Source organism: Canis lupus, chromosome 22 (genome assembly GCF_048164855.1).
Source record: "Canis lupus baileyi chromosome 22, mCanLup2.hap1, whole genome shotgun sequence".
Lineage (NCBI taxonomy): Eukaryota > Metazoa > Chordata > Mammalia > Carnivora > Canidae > Canis > Canis lupus.
The window spans coordinates 16,802,434-16,822,879 of NC_132859.1; the positions used below are offsets into that span (position 1 = coordinate 16,802,434).

The 20,446-nt window shown below is 43.4% G+C and overlaps 1 protein-coding gene and 1 long non-coding RNA gene across 24 annotated transcripts in view; one reads left to right on the plus strand and one right to left on the minus strand.

Moving 5' to 3' along the window:
* NMNAT3 (nicotinamide nucleotide adenylyltransferase 3) overlaps positions 1 to 20,446 on the plus strand; it is a 114,392-nt gene that overhangs the window by 70,230 nt on the left and 23,716 nt on the right. The gene's annotated exons all lie outside the window — the stretch shown is intronic.
* The window catches only part of LOC140613945 (uncharacterized), an 82,296-nt gene that overhangs the window by 19,157 nt on the left and 42,693 nt on the right, over positions 1 to 20,446 (minus strand). For both annotated transcript variants that reach the window (XR_012014874.1, XR_012014873.1), the window contains exon 4: positions 19,460 to 19,527. This is a non-coding gene — a long non-coding RNA (uncharacterized lncRNA). The remainder of the gene's footprint in view (positions 1 to 19,459; positions 19,528 to 20,446) is intronic.

Genomic DNA, 20,446 nt, shown 5'->3' on the forward strand with positions numbered 1-20,446 from the left:
AGGGAGGGAAGCCCCAAGGGACAGCAACTTTTTACAACCCCATGGAGGAGGATGAGCTTGCAAGGGACCCCGAGAAGGCTGAGAAGTGGGAAGGAACCAGAGCGTTTTCTATCACAGAGGGCAGTGAAGACAAGGGGTCTCGGCACTTAATGCTGCTAAGAGGTCGTCGTGTTAGATGAAGAGTGGAAAAGCACATCTTTGAGGTTTAGTAGTGTGGATCAGTTCTCTGTGAGAATGCTCTACAAAACAGTAGCATTGACAACCAGATTGGAGAGAATAAGAAAAAAAAACTGGAGATGCTGGTAGACAAAGTCCTTGCAGGAATGGCCAGCTCCAGGTGAAGTGGGGTTTAAGTGTACAAGAACAAGAAGGGATTATTTATAGTTAAAATCAGAGAGAACAAGCAGACTAGCGGCCCAGGGGGAGCATGTGTGCTACATCCAAAGGGAGGAATAGCCCTACCTTCTGAATTCATAAGGGAAACTGCAAATATGTATGTTCATGTGTGAAAGATTATTGGTTACTGCATTGCTTGTGATTGCAAAATATGGGAAACTAAGTATTCACATGTAAACGAATATTCAACTCTAGTAAATAGGTTTCTTTTTCCCAGAGTCTTGGACTAGCAATTCTGAAACTACTTTCTTTGTATATTAGCACTAAGTGATAAATACCTTGGGGAAAATCAAAACCAGGCTTCTCACTGTTGCAAGACAAAGGAGTTACAAATATAGACAGAGGGAACAGAGAAATACCCTAGTGATGTGAGATTGAAATTGAAGGTATGAGTGTGAGGAGTTCACAGATAGAAAAGATAAGAGAGTTGGACAGACAGACGTGTCTGTCAGTATGTATGCAGACACACATACATTTTATCTTATCCCTGTCTGCTGAAAGGGTCTAGAAACAATTATACCCCAGTAGCAATAGTAATCTAGCATTCTAATATTGGTTTCTAAATACCATTCTGTATCAAAAAGGGCTCTTTGGGGGAAAATGGTTGATTCTGGGGCCAGGGCAAGGAAAGTAAGTATAAGATGAACTTGGATTATCTTGCAGAGCCAAAAACTAAGAAAGTGTTCACATATGGGGACATAGCAGAAGCACAGAGGAGCTGGTTTGAAGGAGTTACCACTGATAAAATCTAGGACAATTTAGCACAAAAATAAATAAGGATTATAACTCATTAAATAAAGTAACAGTCTATTAATCTAAACTGATATAAATCAACTAAGTTAGTTAAACGAACAAACAGATAAAGAGAAACAAGATAGCTCTTCCTTACAGTTGAAAGCCAACTAATAAATGTAGAAGGAATGATAGAGCTAGAAAATCACCATTTGGCAACCACATAATAACTGACTGAAGAATCCTTAATGGGTTCTAACACTAGTGGGTTGAAATAAGATATTTATATGCTCAGAAAATAACTCCCGATAATAGACTTATTAATCATAAAGGAGAAGATCCCAACTTTGCAGCAGAGAAACCCAGCAGACAGCACCTTAACCAAATGATCAAAGCTGACATCCACAGGATGGGAGGTAAAGACACAGGTGTTGCCTGACCTAATGTATGGAGAAGGTCATACCATCACCACTGCTTCCTGCCCACCAGGAACGCACACGCTGAATCTTTTCCTAAGGAAACATCAGATAAAGCTAGGGCAAGAGACAGTCTACGAAACAGTTGGCCTGTATAAAATGTCAGTGCCATGAAGAACAGACTATAGAGCTATTCTAGATGAAGAAAGAGCTAAAGAGAAATGACCCCTGAATGCAGTCTACTGATCATGGATTATTACTATAAGAGACCTCAATGGAAATTTGGTGGAAAGCGAATTGGATCTGTAAGTTAGTGAACAGTATTGTATCAGTGTTAACCTCTTAGTTTGATTATTTTATAGTAGTTATGCAAAATATTGTTTTTGTTTAAAGGAAACATGGGGATCCCTGGGTGGCGCAGCGGTTTGGCGCCTGCCTTTGGCCCAGGGCGCGATCCTGGAGACCCAGGATCGAATCCCACGTTGGGCTCTCGGTGCATGGAGCCTGCTTCTCCCTCTGTCTGTGTCTCTACCTCTCTCTCTGTGTGTAACTATCATAAATAAATAAAAATTAAAAAAAAATAAAGGAAACATGGTGGGCAGCCTGGGTGGCTCAGTGGTTTAGCACCACCTTCGGCCCAGGGCATGATCCTGGAGACCCGGGATCGAGTCTCACGTGGGGTTGGGCTCCCTGCATGGAGCCTGCTTCTCCCTCTGCCTATGTCTCTGCCTCTCTCTCTCCCTCTGTGTCTCTCATGAATAAATATTTATAAAGATTTATAATATTATAAATAAATTATATATAGGGAACATGCTAAAAAATATATATATATAGGGAACATGCTAAAAAAAGTATTTGGGAACACAGGGACATCATGTCTGTAATTTATTCATCTGGTTCAGAAAAAAAAAGTGTGTATGCGGCCAGAGAGAGAAGGATAAAGCGCTTGTGATAAATATTGCCATTGGGGAATCTGGGTGAAGTATATATGAAAATTCTTTGTAATATTCTTGATATTTTTCCTTAAGCCTGAAATTACATCAAAATTAATTTTTTTAAACAAAGCTCTAATATATTAAATATTGGCTCACTAAATATAAAAAATGTTTAGACTCTATGAACCAAGCAAGACATGCCTGCCATGAGCAGATTCAGGCTGCAGTTGACTGATTTTTAGTCTGTGATGGTGTTTCTGTGGGGTAAGGAAGGACTAAAAGTTCAAGCCCAAGCGGATGGATTGGCTCTAGGCTGCTGCTCTTGTAACTGGGCATCAAACGGGCCCAGGACAAAGGACAAAGGACAAAGGTGGAGGGTGGGGATACTCCTCCGTGTGGCTTCTCTTGCCTTCTAAGACAGGTGGCATGGTCCTCAGCTGGAAGTGACAGTTGCCAGGAGTTCAGAGGCTTGAGGAGGGAAGCTGGTGGGTGTGCACTAGGAGACCACTTGGGCCAGAACTTCACCTTCGTGCAGGGCGTATGGCTAGTGCATGTGGAGTCAGCACTGCAAGAGACCCCAGGGATGGTTTTTCCCAGCAGTTTTGGTCGCTCTGCGGCAGCCGCAAAGAAAGAAGGTAGCTGTGTTCGGCAAGGGAAGGAATTCGCTAGCTGAATGTAATGGAAGTATGCAGGGGCATGGGACTTTGGGTATTGCCATGTGCACCCTTGAAAGGACTGACCTGGAATCTCCCAGGTGATCAAAAGTGAAGTACAGAGGGAGAGGTGGTGGGCAGGGCAGGATCAAGAGTGACTAGAGACCCTAGCAAGGTGGATGCACAGTTTTATCAGGCAGGATAGAATGGTTGGCTGCCAACAGCTGAAGGAATGGATTAGTGCCTGTAGCAGGGGGAACAGGGTCCAGTGCATAAAGGAATCCATGAGTGGCTTCAGGACACAGAGGAGAGCATTTTGCTAACGAGGGGACCGAGAACCAATGTGTTGGGCTGCCTGTGTGGACTTGGAAATTGCACCCCAGTAATGGCCAGATTGTAGGTGGAGAGGATCACAGTGTGCCAACACGACTGGTTTCACGGATTGGTAGACAGAAGCTAAGCAGGTGCGGGAGGCGGGGCAGAGTGGGGCACAAACCCTTGGTGAAGGAGGAGATGCTGGCGGATGTGCCATTACGGAGAGCAGAGTGGAAGAGTCTGGGCGGGGGGGACAGCTGAGTCAGGGCAGCGAGGTAAAGAAGAGCCATATAACATGCAAACCTCCGAGTACAGAAGGATTTTACAAAGATGAAGGTACTTTGAGTCCCACTCCTGAGACCTTGCGAATCTAATGGGACCATCGGGGAAGTTGGGTTGAGAAGGAATGATCTGGAGCACAAGAATAACAGTGTTGTGTGTCGTGATGAAAGGAGGTGTGCAAGCACAAGAACTGGAATGCAGGGGCTGTTCCGGGGCCAGGGGGTGGTGTTATCCCTCCCTGTAGAGACAGGGAGACCGAGGCCTGGAGAGGTTGTCAGTGCCACAGCTACTACCTGGGAAGCCGGAGCCTGAACCCAGGCCTCAGACCCCGAGGCTAGTGCTCTCTCCTCCCCGTGCTGCAGAGATGCAACGGCAGGCTTTTGTGAGGCCTCAGGAATGGCAGGCCTCAAACTCAGATTTGGTGAGAGCAGAAAGTCTGCGTGGCCCCCTGGAAGTGGGGAAGTGGCTGGGGCTTGAAATGCCAGGGAAGGAATGTGGACTTTAAAGTGGAGGGACTCATTCGGAGTCTTAACCAGGTGGCCAGCAGATGTCTAGTAGGTGAAGTCTCAGCCACGGAGGGAGCCTTGGCACGGGGCTTCCCAGAGAGCCTCAGGTGGCTCCGACCACCATCCAGTGCCAGCGCTGCTGATGGAGTTCAGGCCTCCTTCGCCCGCAGGACTGGGCCTTGGGCACAAGGCGCCCTGTACGCCTCCCGGCAGCAAGCTGGCCCAGGGTGCACTTCTCACCTCGTTGTGAGGCCTTGTCAGGTGCCTGGATAAGGTTCCTCCCTCATCGACTGTTTCTTTCCTGCTCATCTGGAAACTATCCAGTAGGGAAATGACTTCTTCTCAGTGAACTCTTGCTGAGTCTGAGCAGACATTTCTTTTTCTTAGGGCTCAGAAACAGTTTTAGGCTCTGTTCCCTGATTTTGCTTTGATTTGAATTCAAGGTTCCAAACTATAGCCCAGAGTTTACCCTTTGTGCTTCTCCTATAACTAAACAGATGCCTCCAGAAGGAAGAACACTACTTTTTTAGGCACGTGTAGCAGAAACGTGTCTCTGCCCGAGCCTAGGCAGGATCCAGGAGGCCGTGCCTGTGCCTGGCTACCAGCCTGCTACCCAGCCACACTTGGCCTTGGTCTGGTTCTGGGTGCTGGGATTCTCATCTCTATTTTTCCTTTCTCTGGGATGCCACAACCCACAAGAGAAAGCACTGCAGAGCAGTGAGCCATAGATGGGGCATTCATTGCTACCTTCCCTGTGACCATAAGATCACAGAGAGAGCACTGGCTCTGGAGTCAGCCTTGGTAGCAAACCCACTCACTAGTGCATGACCTTGAGCAGCTTATTTTGCCCCTCCAACCTGTGTGTCCTCAACTGCAAGAGGAGAATAACATCTCCTAACTTTGCAAGGTTATTTCTTATAAGGCTTCAATGCGAGATGTCCATCCAGCATCTGGCTTGCATGACACATTCCAGGGCATATTTGGTCTCCCTCCTTGCATCGTGAGCAGGCCTCAACCTAGGGCTGGCTTACAGCAGTTCCTGTGGCCACGGCCCGACAGGTTCACATAATATTCTCATATCTATGCATGGGGTGAGAAAACCACAAAACAGTTTCCCCTGTTTTCTTTAGCCCTTTCTTGATACTTTATGATGTTATTTCCTAACGATCCTGCCCCACATGTTTGTGGCATCCCAGATTAAATTGCATCGTAAAGATAACAACCCAGTTGAAAGCCTTGTCCTTTTTTTTCCCTTTGGACAACCTTGAGGAGGGGAAGAGTATTTTATGGCTCCCAGGTTTTCCTCTCAGCGACTTGCATTTTAAATTGAAGCATATTTATTGCAATATCACTTACACCAGCAGCTTTCTGTGTTAAATAAAAATATCTGATCAGTGTCCAGTGCCGTGCACATCACTTTTGCTACCCCTGTGACTTTAATTTTGATTCTCTATTACACAGTGAATATAGAGAGAATTAAATGCATCATGATAAGGTGGTACAGTACAATCTGAGATAAGGGGGGAAATTAAGCTTTAATAATTCTATTTAAGGCAGTGACAGCTCCAGTTTTAGGTCTTCTGGGCTTTAGGAGATACCATGAGAGCAGGAGTAAATATTATATAAGCTCAGCATGTTGCTTTAATCTTGGGCTCACACAGACGTTTATTAATCAAATAGAGTGATTTTAATATATATTCATGGGCAATTCTCCAGCCTGGCCTGAAAAACTGTTTATTTTCACATTTCTAATTTAAAAGATTTTTCTGGAGGAGATAGATTTAAGAATGTGGAATTACTTTGGCAATTGTTTTGAGCCAAGATAATTTTTTCTTTCTCATGTGAGGCTTCAAGGGCTTCAGGCCACACAAGTGTTACATTCCAGAGTCTTTCAAAAGGAGGTACTTTCCTGATGTAGTAACAAATCAGCATTTTCTTTCCCTTTACATGTCTGCCTGGAGATGTGGCTTACATGAGACAGATCTGAGAAGGGCCTCCGAGAGGCCAGTTTCCGTAAGTAGGCGCTCTCCCACAGATTCGGCAGGGCCAGGTTAGGGGTGAACAGCCCTTCAGCAGTAAATGTGCTTTGTATCAAGGCCCTCAGACATTTTTCTGGTTTCCATTCTGTCTTACTACTGCGCATATACACAATGCTGTGAACAAGGGAACCATTACTCATATCTTCATAAACTACAAGATGCCTCTTCGCATCTTTCCATCCTCTTCCCCCAACCAGATACAAAATGAAAACAAATCAGTGGCTTTTGTTTAATTTTTGGCTTATTTAAGTGTGACTCCATCCTATTACTCAAAGAGTTGAAGTTGCAAAGCACACATCCAACAGAGAACTACTATCTAAACTATATAAAGAACTCTCAAAATGTAACAATAAAAATGCAAACAGTCCAGTCAGGAAATGGGCACAAGACATCAAAGAGATATTTCACTGAAGAGGATATCCAGATGGTGGATAAGCACATGAAAAGGTCTTCTTTAAAACCTTTAGAGATTGCAACTTTAATGCCACAAAATAAGGTATTACTGCACACCCATTACAATGGCTAAAAGAAAAATAATGGCACTGAATGCTAGAAAGGATGCAGAGAAATTGGACCACTCATGATTGCTGGTGGGAATGCAAAATGGCATAGCCACTCTAGAAAACAGGTGATTTCTAGAAAACTAAACATGCAACTACCATATACCCAACAATTGCACTTTATCCCAGAAAAAGGAAGACTTATTTTCCACACAAAAACCTGTACACAAGTGTTCACTACAGCTTCATTTATAATAGCAAAGCACTGGAAAAAAAAAAATCCAGATGTCCTTCAAGGGGTGAATAGTTAAACTGTGACACATCCGTACCAGAGAATATTACTCAGTAATAAAAAGAAACCATATACACACAACAACTTTGATGAATCTCCAGGGAGTAATGCTGAAATGAAAAAGCTAGTCCCCTAAAAGTTTACAGATTATAGGACTCCATTTACACAACATTCTTGAAATGACTAAATTATACAAATGAGGATATATTAGTGGTTGCCAGAGGGTAGGGATGGGGCTTGAGAGGACAGAAAGGGATGTGCTTATAAAGGGGGTGTGGTTATAAAGGGACAACCGAGAAACTATCATGTAGCTCAACTGTGGTGGTGGTGGATAAATGCAGCTGCAGGTGTGATGGAATTTCATGGAGCTAAATACACATGTTCAGATGAATGCTTGTAAAGTTGGTGAAATGTGAGTAAGATGGTTGCATTCTCTCAATTGCAATGTCCTGGTTGATACTGTACTATAAGAGTGCAAGATGTTACCACTGCAGGAAACTGGATGAAGGGCAGATGGGATCACTCTGTACTATTATTCCTTAAACTACATATAAATCTACAGTTACCTTGGGGCACCTGGGTGGTGCAGTCAGTTAAGCGTCCAACTCTTGGTTTCTTCTCAGGTCATGATCTCAGGGTTATGAGATCGAGCCCCACATCAGGCTCCGAGCTGAGCACAGAATTTACTTGAGGGTCTCTCTCCCTCTCCCTACACTTCCTGCTTGCTTTGCACTCTCTCTCTCTCTAATAAATAAATGAATCTTTGAAAAAAAAATCTAATCTATTATCTCAAAATAAAAATTTTAATTAAAAATTTAGAAAAGGAATTGAAATAACATACACATTAATAAAAGGATGGGGGGGGAGGTGAGGAAGGATGCCGTCCTTCAGTGCACAGTGGTTTGGGGATTCAAATAGTCACATCATCCTCAAAACATTGCTGTGACTGAGTCTTAATATTCCCATTTAAAGGATACAGAAGCCTGAGGCCTGGTGAAGTAACACATTTTGCATATAAGACCCCCAAGAAAGTAAAAGACTTAGAATGCAAAGGCAGCACTCTTACCATCTCACCACGGGGACACCCCCATCTCTGTAGCAAACCCTATTGTCTCTGCCTGCTGCTGCTGCTATGCCAACCAGTCAGGCCTAACCTTCAACACCCTCTGGAGACAGCTCCCGGGCTAATATGCCAGGACCTGCCACCATCTTTGTCTTCCAAACAGGAAGCAAAGATTATTCAGAGACAGGATCATTTGCCTTCTTTGCTAAGCAGATCATAAAGAGAACTCATGCAAAGAACATACAGAAAACCCAGGCCAACATCAGATAAAACAGTTAAGGGAAACTCCCAACAGTACAAAGGGCATTAATTAAAACAAATTGAAAAAATACGTCTGTATAAACATTTTTGAAGCCAAGGTTGTCGAGCAAAGAGTTAGGCCTTGGGGAGATTTATGAGTTACTGATAATTATAGGGAAAATAAATGGTAGGAAGACAAAATCATTTAAGAATAGATTTTGTAAACTAATGAGATTGGTTCCTTCCAGCAGGTGGATAGGAAAAGAGTGGAAAGACTGGGAGGATGGGAAGAAGGTAGAAGCTAGGAAGTACACATTAGTACTGTTCTCTAGTTAGAACACTTATTTTCCACAGGGCTAAAGGCGAGCAATTTTGAAGCTGCTTCATGTAAACCCTGGGAACAAGCAAATGTGTAAATTCCTGTGGATGGTAGAGCCGGGTTTCTCACTGTTGAAGAAAGAAGTTACAGTAAGGAAAGGAAGGGAGTCTGGAATGAACTGGTGTTGGATTGGAACTGTCAGTATGAACTCAGGGTTCTTAAGGTATACACAGAGAGATTATTATGGAAGGAAACACAGAGGGGTGTGTGTACGTGTGCGTTACATAATTATGTGATCTATGATTATAATGTCTAACATATAATTTCCTAGTTCTGTCTTCTAAGAGATGCCTAGAAACCACAAAACCCCAGTAGCGTTGAGCACAATTAGCCCTCTTGGTTTCTAAATGCCATTCTTCAATTAAAAAAAAAAAAAAAAAAATCCAAGGTTTTTTGGAGAAATGTTGGATTCCCAAGCTGGGGCAGAGAACAAACAAGATGAGCCTGAATATCCTACGGTGCCAGAGAGCAAGGAATTGTTTAATAAATGATGGGATCATGTCAAAAAGACACCAGAGCCAATTTAAAGAAGCTTTCCATTGGGCAAATCTGGGATAATTTGAGAAACAATATAGATGATAATGGATTACACCCCATAGAATAAAATAAATATCCATGAGTCCATATTAATATAAATAAATGATTGAATGAATAAGTGAATGAACACAGGAGAAAGGACAGTTCTTCCTTAGAGTAGAATTCTAATTAATGCTGGGGAAGGAATGTTGGAAATAAAAAATCACCACTTGGCAAACATCACAGTAACGGTTGTTGCACACCAGCATCATCAATGTATGCTAAAGGATGGTGGGCAAAAGGATGATGAGAAACAGGATATTGGCATACTCTCGAAGTATTTTTCCCATAAGAGGCTTATTATTTACAGATACACGGGAAGATAGTACCTTAACAGTAGAGAACACTGACAGACACCTCGGTTGAGGTGTCAACTGAGTATCAAATGTCACCAGAATCAAGACAAAGCGATGGCTGGCACCCCAGACCTGCATTGGGAAGTAGGACAACATCGTCTCTGAGGTATTCTTGCTGACAAGCATAAATTCCATCTCATGGAGAGAAAGTCTCAGATAAACAAACCAAGGGATGTTTCACAAAAAAAACTGGCCAGTACTTTTCTCAAGTGTCCAGGTCATGAAAGACAGAGGAACTGTCCCCAGGCCGAGGAGTATAAAGATACAGGACAGTTACATACAGTGTGGGATCCCGGACAGGACTCTAGACCAGGAAAAGGTGACCCAGGGGCAATATGACCATGGTCTGTAGATTCGTGAGGAGAATTAATGTTAACTTCCTTACATGTGCTGTGGTCATATGAGATGTTAACATTAGAAGCTGAGTGAAGTATATCAAAACTCCTTGTACTGCCCTTGCTAAGTACATAAGTTACTTTTGTAACTCTGTTGAGTCTAAAATTATTTCAAAATAAAAAGTGAAAATAGGTCAAACTACAAAGGAAGTTATATTGAGATCATTATCTAAATAGCGAAACGGATTTGTTATGTTTAATTTTGTCAGGCGAAACCTAAATAACAGTAATATTATTACATGGAATGGCTCTTTACATTTTACAAAACGTTTTTACATGCATTCTGTTATTTAAGCCTCAAAACATGCCCCTGAGTAGCATTATTTCCACCCACCCCCATTTTTGACACCAAGAATCTTAATCTAAGAGGTACTTGATGTAGTTAAAACAAGCACAGAGCACATAAACAAGCAAAACTTCAAAGCCAGACAAACAAACAATGCTTCCATCCCAGCACTGCCATTTCCATCCCATGTGATGTTGGCCAGGCCAGCAAAACAACCTCAGGGGAATGATGGTAGCTGTCTTTTTATATATATATATATATATATATATATATATATATATATATATATATATATATATATATATATATATATATATATATAAATTTATTTTTTATTGTGTTCAATTTACCAACATATAGAATAACACCCAGTGCTCATCCCATCAAGTGCCCCCCTCAGTGCCATCACCCAGTCACCCCCACCCCCCGCCCACCTCCCCTTCTACCACCCCTAGTTCGTTTCCCAGAATTAGGAGTCTCTCACGTTCTGCCTTTTGAGACTGTTGTGAGGATCTAAACCCTATAAACACTCTACACAGAGCCTGGCACATCCTTGGCACTTACTAAGCAGCAGATGACAAGCATGATGATGGTGACAATGGTGGGATTTTAGAGCTGGGAGCACTTTCATATCCAGCCCAGCAACCTTTCCCACCCAATATAGGAGTCAGAGCATCACCGACTATGGTTCTGGCCCCACTGTGGACACTGGGAGTGGGGTACAGCTTAATGCTATCTGAGGGAATCCATCTCTTTTTTGTAAAACAAAAAAAACTGTGTATGTCTGTATTGTGTAGAATTATCCAGAGAAGCGTGCATATATTTATATATTTTGAAAAGTTAACAATAGGTACGTTTGCAAAGCAATTATTTCTAAAATGGGTATGTCTAGTGAATGAGCTAGGATGAGGAGGAAAGACAGATGCCCTGGCAGGCATCCTTTGCACCACCCTCAGAATCATGCCCAATCTTCCCTAGTGCTCTTGCTGTCTGTGAAGTGCTTGGAAACTTAAGCTATTTGAGCCTAGGATATCTTCTTCTGAGGTCCACTTGGGACTTCAACATACATGACAAGCTATGGACTAAGGGGTAGGAGCCATGGCATTGCCTTGCCTTGCCTAATGCCCTGCACACGGGCTGCTCATTGCATACTTATGTGAACTTAGCCTAGAGAGTAGTCCTCATCACTATATTTTACACCAAATTGCTTTGCACTTGATCTTTTGTGTCTCTCTTTCGACTGTGTGTGATTCAGTTGACTTAAATCTCTTCTTAAAAATTAGCACATGGGGGAATCCCTGGGTGGCTCAGCGGTTTAGCACCTGCCTTCAGCCCGGGGCGTGATCCTGGAGACCCAGGATCAAGTCCCACATCAGGCTCCCTGCATGGAGCCTGCTTCTCCCTCTGCCTATGTCTCTGCCTCCCTGTCTCTCTCATGAATAAATAAATAAAATCTTTTAAAAAATTAGCACATGAGGAATGCCTGGGTGGCTCAGTGGTTGAGTGTCTGCCTGTGGCCCAGGGTGTGATCCCAGAGTCCTGGGATCAAATCCCACACTGGGTTCCCTGCATGAAGCCTTCTGCCTATGTCTCTGCCTCGTTCTCTGGGTCTCTCATAAATAAATAAATAAAATCTTTAAAAAAAAAATTAGCACATGAGACAAATCACATGTAATCAGCAACGTCCTTGAACATCCCTTAAATCACTCCATGCAGGCTGACGTGTAGACAGCTGAAGTTATTATACTGCATATGTGTGCAGACGATGTGCAAGCAGGGTGTAAACAGTGTACGATTTTGATTAAGATCATGGGACCTGGACCAGACTACCTAGGTTCATACCACAGTGCTACAGTTAATTCACTTTATGACCTTGGGCCAGTTACTTAACTCCTCTATTTCACAGTTTGTTCATCAGGAAAATGCGACTAACAGTCACACTTCTTTCATACAGGAGCCCTGAGAATTAAAGAGATAATACGTGTAAAGCCTTTAGCACAGTTCCCAACACTTTGTTAGCACTCGATACATGCCATCCACCATCATCATCATCAGTATTACACATTCATATGTGTATAATCTATACAACATACATACATACTTTTTTTTTTTAAGATTTATTTATTTATGAGAGAGAGAGAGAGAGAGGGAGAGGCAAAGACACAGGAGGAGGGAAAAGCAGGCTCCATGCAGGGAGCCCGACATGGGACTTGATCCCAGGACTCCAGGATCGCACCCTGGGCCAAAGGCAGGCACCAAACCGCTGAGCCACCCAGGGATCCCCAAATACCACTTTAAAGTAACTTAATTACATAAACTGTAACATATGGTTAAGTTTTTTTCTGCTGTGACCCCTCCTGCTCACCACTACCCACCAGACTGGGTCCTCAAGCAGTAACAAGTCTCATTTTGTGCTGGTTTTAAAGTCCCTCTGTGGTCGCCACAGAGGAACAGGCTAGCACTGTTCCTAAACTAGCTAAAAGTCCAGCTTCCACATTTCTGAAATCAGGTTGGGGCTGAATCTTCCCATCAAAGGAGCTGATGTGGCCAGTGTATGTGACATGTTTTACTCCTGTCACAGAGGTAATTGAGGTACCCCTATCTTGGATTGAAGATCCTGTTTACACTCTAGATCCTGCTGTGACACCATGTCTGGTTCCACTTGATGATTACTGAGATGCCACAGTAACTCAGGATGAATATGTGCAATTATATCAAGCATTCCAACCTTTGAGTGCAACCTGAAATAATAACACTGTTGTTTATCTCCTCTAGTGCGGTGGTAGTGGCTGCTCTGAAGCAGTTCGAGTGGCTGCAGTGGTGTTGACTGGTTGCACTAGTGGTGGTGGTGGTTGTAGATCATGGCATGATAATGGAAGTGGTGTTAATTGCTCACAGTGTGGTGTTGGTGGTGATGGGACAGTTCATGGTGTTGGTGAGGGCAGTGATCTTGGTCCTGGTATGATGGTGGTGACACTACCAAAGTGGTGGTAGTGGTAGGGATTATGATGTTAGTCAAAAATGCTAATCATGATCTAATGATGATAGCAGTGGTAGTGATGATCAAGGTTGTGATTCCATAATTTACATCAGTGCTCAGACCTAATGTCAAGGTGGCAAGGTCTGTATTTGAGGAAGCTCCCCCACAAAGTGATCTAATATATATACCTCCAGTTGTAGAACACTTCCTAGGCCTGGGTCTTGTGAACAGTTCATCTAAATAGCCTAATCCCCATGATATAACTTGCCAGTGGAGTTAACAGAGTATCTCACAAGGTGTGGTCCTCTCCGTACTCATCCAGCAAAATGTTCCATGAAACCTAAATGAGCTTGGTAAACCCTGAGATTTCTGTACCCTTCTTGGAGAGTTAACTATGCACATCCCCATATTAGAGGCTCTCAGGGGATCTGCAGTCTGCAATCAGACCTGTTTCACTTAGTCTACTTTGGTATTTTCAAAGCTTATTTGATGACTGAACCCTTTTGGGGGTTGAGGGTTGCTGGTAGATGCCTATAAATCATTACACAGAACGGCTAGAGAACCACTAATCGAAACAATGTTTGGAATGGAAAGAAAAATAAAACTTTTAGGAAAAATGTTCCCCCAGAGGGACTAATTTTTTAGTGCTTGGTAAGAATGGTTAGCTTTTGGTTGGTTCTGCAACTCTAAATTATGCCTTACATGGCAAATGGAAGATGATCATCTACAATTTACAAAATCAGAATTGACCGATGAGTACATTAACCAGGTAAATTAAGGGTATTATTAGAAACCAACCTCAAAAATGAAACTGTATTAAGTTCTATAAAACATTTACAACCTAGGAAACCCAATCCTTCTTTTTGTCACTAAATATTTTTCATTGAGATGCAATTGACTTTATCCTTTTATTCCATACTCATAACATAGGTCATTTGGCCCTTACAGCAAAGTGGTCCTTCTTCACTTCAGAGCCCAGTGGTGGGCTAACAAAAGATCCTGTGTAACTGAAAGGGAGTGTTTCCTCTACAGTCAGTGCTGCCCCACAGATCTCCATGGGCATCTCACAACCGCCCGGGATGCTTGGGAAGAATCTAAGTTCCCAACCTTCCTGCCAGAGAGCAGATCCAGGCGCAGTCCAGAATATGCATTTTTAACAATGACATCAATCAGCGCAGACTCACTTCAAGAAATAATCAGGAAAAAGGCTGGTGTTAACATGCTGTCTTCCTCCTCTTCCCCCCACTGTCAGTCTTAGGAACAATTCCAGCTTCAGGCTCCTTGTTCCTGTAGCAGCTGGTAGAGGTGGGCTAACAGGCTACTCAAGGTCTCTTCCCTAATGCAGCGACTGTTAACCTCAAGAGCAAAGTCCACAACCCCACCAGGTATGCTTCTAGAATTAGGAAAATGGCTTCCTCACTCTTACAGTGATCCATTCCCATTCACTGAGTGATCCTTAGTCTTAACACGAATAATGCAAAAAGGCAGCCAAGCAATTTATATTTTATCCATAAAATTAAACCCTGTGTTTCACCACAGCATTTAACTCTGTGACCTATTTTATTGAATCCCTTAGCAGATCTTGGACAGTTTCCTTGAGTGTAAATTACCATGAAGGTAAATTGAAAACGTATCAAGAAATGGGCAAGGATATTAGTGCAGAATCAAGGAGTCATCAAGCTTCGGTTGTTCTGAAGACTTTTTTTAAAAGTCTCTATTCAATATAGTTAGAGTAGAAAGAATGGATTTGATTAATAAGGCTTTGCCTTTTTTTTTTTTAAGATTTTATTTATTCATGAGAGATACAGAGAGAGAGAGAGAGGCAGAGACACAGGCAGAGGGAGAAGCAGGCTCCATGGAGGGAGCCCAACGTGGGACTTGATCCCAGGACTCCAGGATCACACCCTGGCCGAAAGCAGGCGCTAAACCGCTGAGCCACCCAGGGATCCCCTAAGGCTTTACCTTTCTTAGGTTACCATATATACTTTCTGCATCATACGTAACTCAGTTTAGGGGTCTCTTCTTCCAAAAAAAATCTCCACCTGTTTAGAGCCTCTTCTGGGCTCCTTGTGCACCTCTGCCCTCCACTGACCACCTGTGGTGACTCTCTGTCTCCCCCAGGACTGAACACCCCCCCCCCATGAGGACAGGGCTCGCACAGTATTCATTTCAGAGTTTATCATGCTGATACACTACCTAGCTTAAAGTGCATGCCAAGCTGCCAGCTAAATAAATGTGTGGGGCCCTCTCTTATTTTAAGAGACATGGTGTTTGTGGTAAAAACAAGGAATAGGTAGGGGAAATTCAAGTTCAATGGATATTTCTAATATACCCTTCAAACAACCAGCGTTTGCTCTGAACTGGGCTTTGTCTCCTACCTTAGCTCATTGGACTCAGGTAAAGCGACTGAAAACAGAGAGGTTAAGTAATTTGCCCCAGCTAACACAGCTCTTAAGCAGCAGAACGGAGGAGCCTTGAGCGCTGAGTCTTGAGGTATGCCTCTGCCTACCCGCCCTGAAGCTCCTGCCACTACAAAACCTGTCTTAAGAGCACAGTTGTGGCATATTGCCCAGGAGCAGTAACTCATCAGTGGGAAATGAGGCTGCTTTGCACATCCAGAGATGCCATGTATAGAGGCTGCCCACCGCAGTGTTGTGGGCTGCTTTCCCATGACTCCTTCAGCAGACTACACATCAAGCCAGAAGTGCCTGATTACAACCTGCCCCCCCCCCCCACCGCCTCCTTTCCTATATACAGTTACTGCTAGATCTAAGGCCCCCAAAGAGAAAGCAATGAGTTTCTGAGGAGCCTCAAGACTCTAGCATTTGGGAGTTCTGGCAAGATCTTTTTTAAAATCTACCTAGTCTGAAAGGAGACTCATTCTGTTCACCAGGCAGAGAGACGTAGCCAGGAGTTAAATGTTGGAAAACAAAAGCACACATAAGAAAGAGGTTCTGATACCCTGAAAGCACATGGGACCCCAAGGAGCCAGCCACCCCATCAGAGGCTTCGTCAGCACTCCCAGAAAATGGACCAAGCGCCTGAGACTCTGGAAAACCAGTTGTAGAGAATGAATGGAGCAGGAGAGAGGAAATCAAAATGGCCTTGCTCTCCAGGACCAGAAAGGAAGTTTAAATCCTATGAAATATTGCTGCTTTGTTGTTTACCTCGCCAAGTTTTTAAGAAGTCGCACACAAAGAAAGCATGACCTTTGGAACCGAAAGAAAGAGAAACCTCACACTGACAAGCTCAGGCATTGAAGGATTCTGGAAACCAGAGGGGGCTTTGTAGTGTGCAGGAAGAGCATGCTGGTTGAAAGAAAGCTGTGAGGGACACGAGGGCAGACAGAGCCGCTTAGTCCACAGGCACTGAAGGGGGAGGGAGGGTGGTCACACTTCCGTGGCACCCACTGCACTGCCAGAGGACCGCAGCTCTGCTTGGGATGCCCCAAACTTCTGGATCTGTACCCCCCTACCCCCGCCGCCCCAGGCTTCCTTGATCCAGACATTTAGTGGCCTCTGAAAGTGAGGGGTGCTTCTGGCCAGCAGCACGCAGAGCAGAGCAAGAAACAGGCCGTCTCAAGTTCATCTGGACCATGAGCACTAGGAGCCATCTGGCTAAAGGAGCGGACAACCACAAAGCAGAACGTGATGAAGAGAATAAACAGGAGTGTGCCAAAATGGCCTTAAAGCCTCAACAGCCTCATGTTTTCCAAATCATGTTTCCCAGACTTACTTTGGAGGCCAAGTTTAATCACAAGAAGCTCTTTGTAAAACTTGCAGAGCCATTTGGTTGAGATCTTGGTCTTTTTTTTTTTTTTTCCTCAACCTGCTCATCGTCACTCTGGCTTCCTTTTCCTTGTTTACCTGGGTCCTTGCAGCACTTGCAACACTTGTTCCTGATATGTCTTAAGAGTCCTTTGCCTTCCAAAGGCCCTGTTTCCCAAGGTGCTTTTCAGCCAGCACAACCAAAGAAAGAAGAAAAGGGCCAGAAGGGTCCACGAAGTGGGTAAGGGTTGGACCGTGCCTGCGCACACAGGGATGCTGGGTTTCTCTGAGCAGGGGTGGAGCGTGCCAGGGGCCAGGGGTGCAGTAGGAGCCAGCCAAACCATCACCTAACGCTTCTCTCAGTTGTTTGGACTAGTATAGTTTTAAGTACATATGGTAATTCTTAATAAAATGCTGATAAATGTGCCAAAACATTCTTTGTGCTAATAATGAGGTCTTTCTTTACACTTTGGAATGCTATTAAGACTTGCTTTGCGGTTTGTGAGGCTGCTAGCATTTTAAGAAGCAGTAACATTTTATGGAAGCCCAGTCTTGCTGGGGGACATGGTCAGCTCTAGAGGGGGTGGAAATCTCTGTCATACCCCCAGAGTGATCTAATTTGGGGCCACATACACACAGAGGTGGAGCTACCGAGTGGTGCCCTCCTTAGTTCTGGCTGGCTTAGGGATCTCTGAACCTCAGTGTCAGTCACCGGTTCAATGCAACAGAAAAAGTATAGACAGACCCGATTCGGATTCCAGTCCTGCCATTTGCTGGTAGTATAACCACAGGAAAATGATACAATTTTTCTGAATCTCCATTCCTGTTCCCAGTTATTATTACTACATAACAAGCCACCCCAAACTCAGTGACGTCAATTGACCATTGTATTACACTCACAGATTCAGTAGGTCAGGAATTTGGACACAAGAACAGTGCGAATGACCCGTCTCTGCCCCACAGTATTTGGGGACTCAGCTAAGAAGACCTCAAAGACCAGGAGTGACTAGACAGCTGGGGCCAGGAGTCATCCGGAGACTTGTTTACCCACACATCTGGCCATTGATGCCAGGTATTGGCAGGGATGTTGACCATGGCATGTACAGGTGGCTTCACAGCCTCATTATGGAGGTCTCTGCATGGGCTAGCTTGGGCTTTCACAGCCTGGCAGCTGGGCCCCCAAACCGAGTGTCCCCAGATCTTAAGGTGGACGTGCATGACATCTTTTTTTTATCGCAGTTCAATTTGCCAACATATAGCATAACACCCAGTGCTCATCCCGTCAGGTGTGCATGGCATTTTTATGACCTTGCCTCAGCAATGACATAGTATCACCTCTGCTTCTGGGTTCAACATTCACCAGTGCTCACCCAGGTCCAAGGGGGAAAGGCACAGACGTTCAATGGAGAAGTGGTTGGGCCCTGGAAGAGCATGCATGCCAGGAGGTAATGTAGTGGCCATAGTAGGAGAACATGACCCACTGCAATTCCCTCCTCTGCTGATGCACCAGGCAAGGGGGTGGAGGGGGTGACAATTGCTGAGCACCAGCTAAGTGCCACAAACTATATGTTATCAAATTCTCACTGGTTAATTTAAGTAACTCTGGGTCTAGGAAAATAGAAGAGGGTAGTGACTACCTCACATAACCTTCTCCTGGAGATGGCACAGGCACGGGATTGCAAGTCCCACCCAGCAAGCAAGTTTTGAATTTTCGTTCATCTCACATATGCTAGTTTGCTATTTTGCTATTAGCCAAAGGGAGTCTCACAGCCAAGCCCAAAGTCAAGGGGTGGGGAAGTACATCCTTTGTGAGGCTGTGGCAGGGGTGTGTGTAATACTCTAATGACAGAGTGAGGAATTAGGACCCATAATTCAATCTACCATAGCCATTTTCTAGAACAAAGAAAATTGGATAAAGATATTGTGGCATTACAGCTGGTGTTTAACAGTATAATCTGGGATGCAAAATACCCATATAAAGTAGTAGGTTATCAAATTGCTAATAAAAGAATAATTCAACATGACCAGGTAGCATTTATCCCAGGTATTCAAGGACAATATACCATAAAGATATCTATTAATATATCGCATTACTAAGACAATATATTTTTATGGAACCTAAATCATCATCTCAATACACACTTAAAAGTCATTCAATAAAATCCAACACCTACTTAGGGATTTTTTTTTAAGCTCTTAGTAAATTAGAACTATAAGGATACTTATCTAGCATGACATATAATGGCATAACACTTCAGAAGCATTCCCACAGAAGCAAGGAAATAGAAAAGAATGCCTGGTCACCACCATTACTTTCTAATGGCATCAGTCAAAAAAATAAATAGACTTACAGATAGGAGACTCAGTTTTCATTATTTGCAAGTGGTATTACTGGATCCCTAGAAAATCCAGGGGAAGCCTTTGAAAGCCAAGCAGAACAAATACATTTAGTAAGGTAGTCCAGATTAAAAATAAACCAAAAGAGTTTGCTACATAACAGTTGCAATACAATGTCATGACATACATATAATACATATATAACATATATAAAAATACATATGACCTATATATTATATAAAACATAAGGAAAAAATTATCCCCCAGAGAAACCGTCAAGGACACCTGTCCCCAGGACTAACATGAACTAGAAACGTGAAGGGCACGGAGGGAGTGGCTCTGCCCCTCTGCTGAGAGATTTAACTAAATGCAAATACGAGCAGCTTCTCAGGGGAATGGCCAGTTATTGATGGGCTTTCCGGCAAAAATACCCATGGCTATTTTTCTTTATTTAACTTGAGAAAAGTATCCCCAGGTTCACCTAGAAGGCTAACCAAGTGCTCAGAAAGCTTTATGAGACATTAAAATACAACTTTTAAAAAAGTGATTCAGGAGGGTGATACTGATTTTGTACAGCACAGTGGAACACAAAGTATGTAAAAAGATAATATATAGTAAGAGGAAATCAGTGGTGGGGGAGACACGGTATTTCAAAAAGGAAATAGAACAGTCCCTCAAGTATTTTTTCCCTTAAGTATTTAAGGAAAAAGTCCCTTTGATTTCCTACACTATATATTTACTATTCTTAAGATACTAAAAATAAACCTTGGTGGGAGGGAGATTTCCCATTGATGGATATTTCCTTTGATCTATAGCCCCTTCTACTACACAAGCAAGCGTATTTCTGAGATGCAAAGAAAAATCACAGTAAACCTAAATGTTGCCCTTATCCTTTTGCTGTGAATATAATAATTAATCAGGAACCTACCCAGACTGCAACAGGGCTGCCCAGCAGCCCGTAAGGGACAGATACACCTTTCTGGAGGCAGTGAACTAGTCAG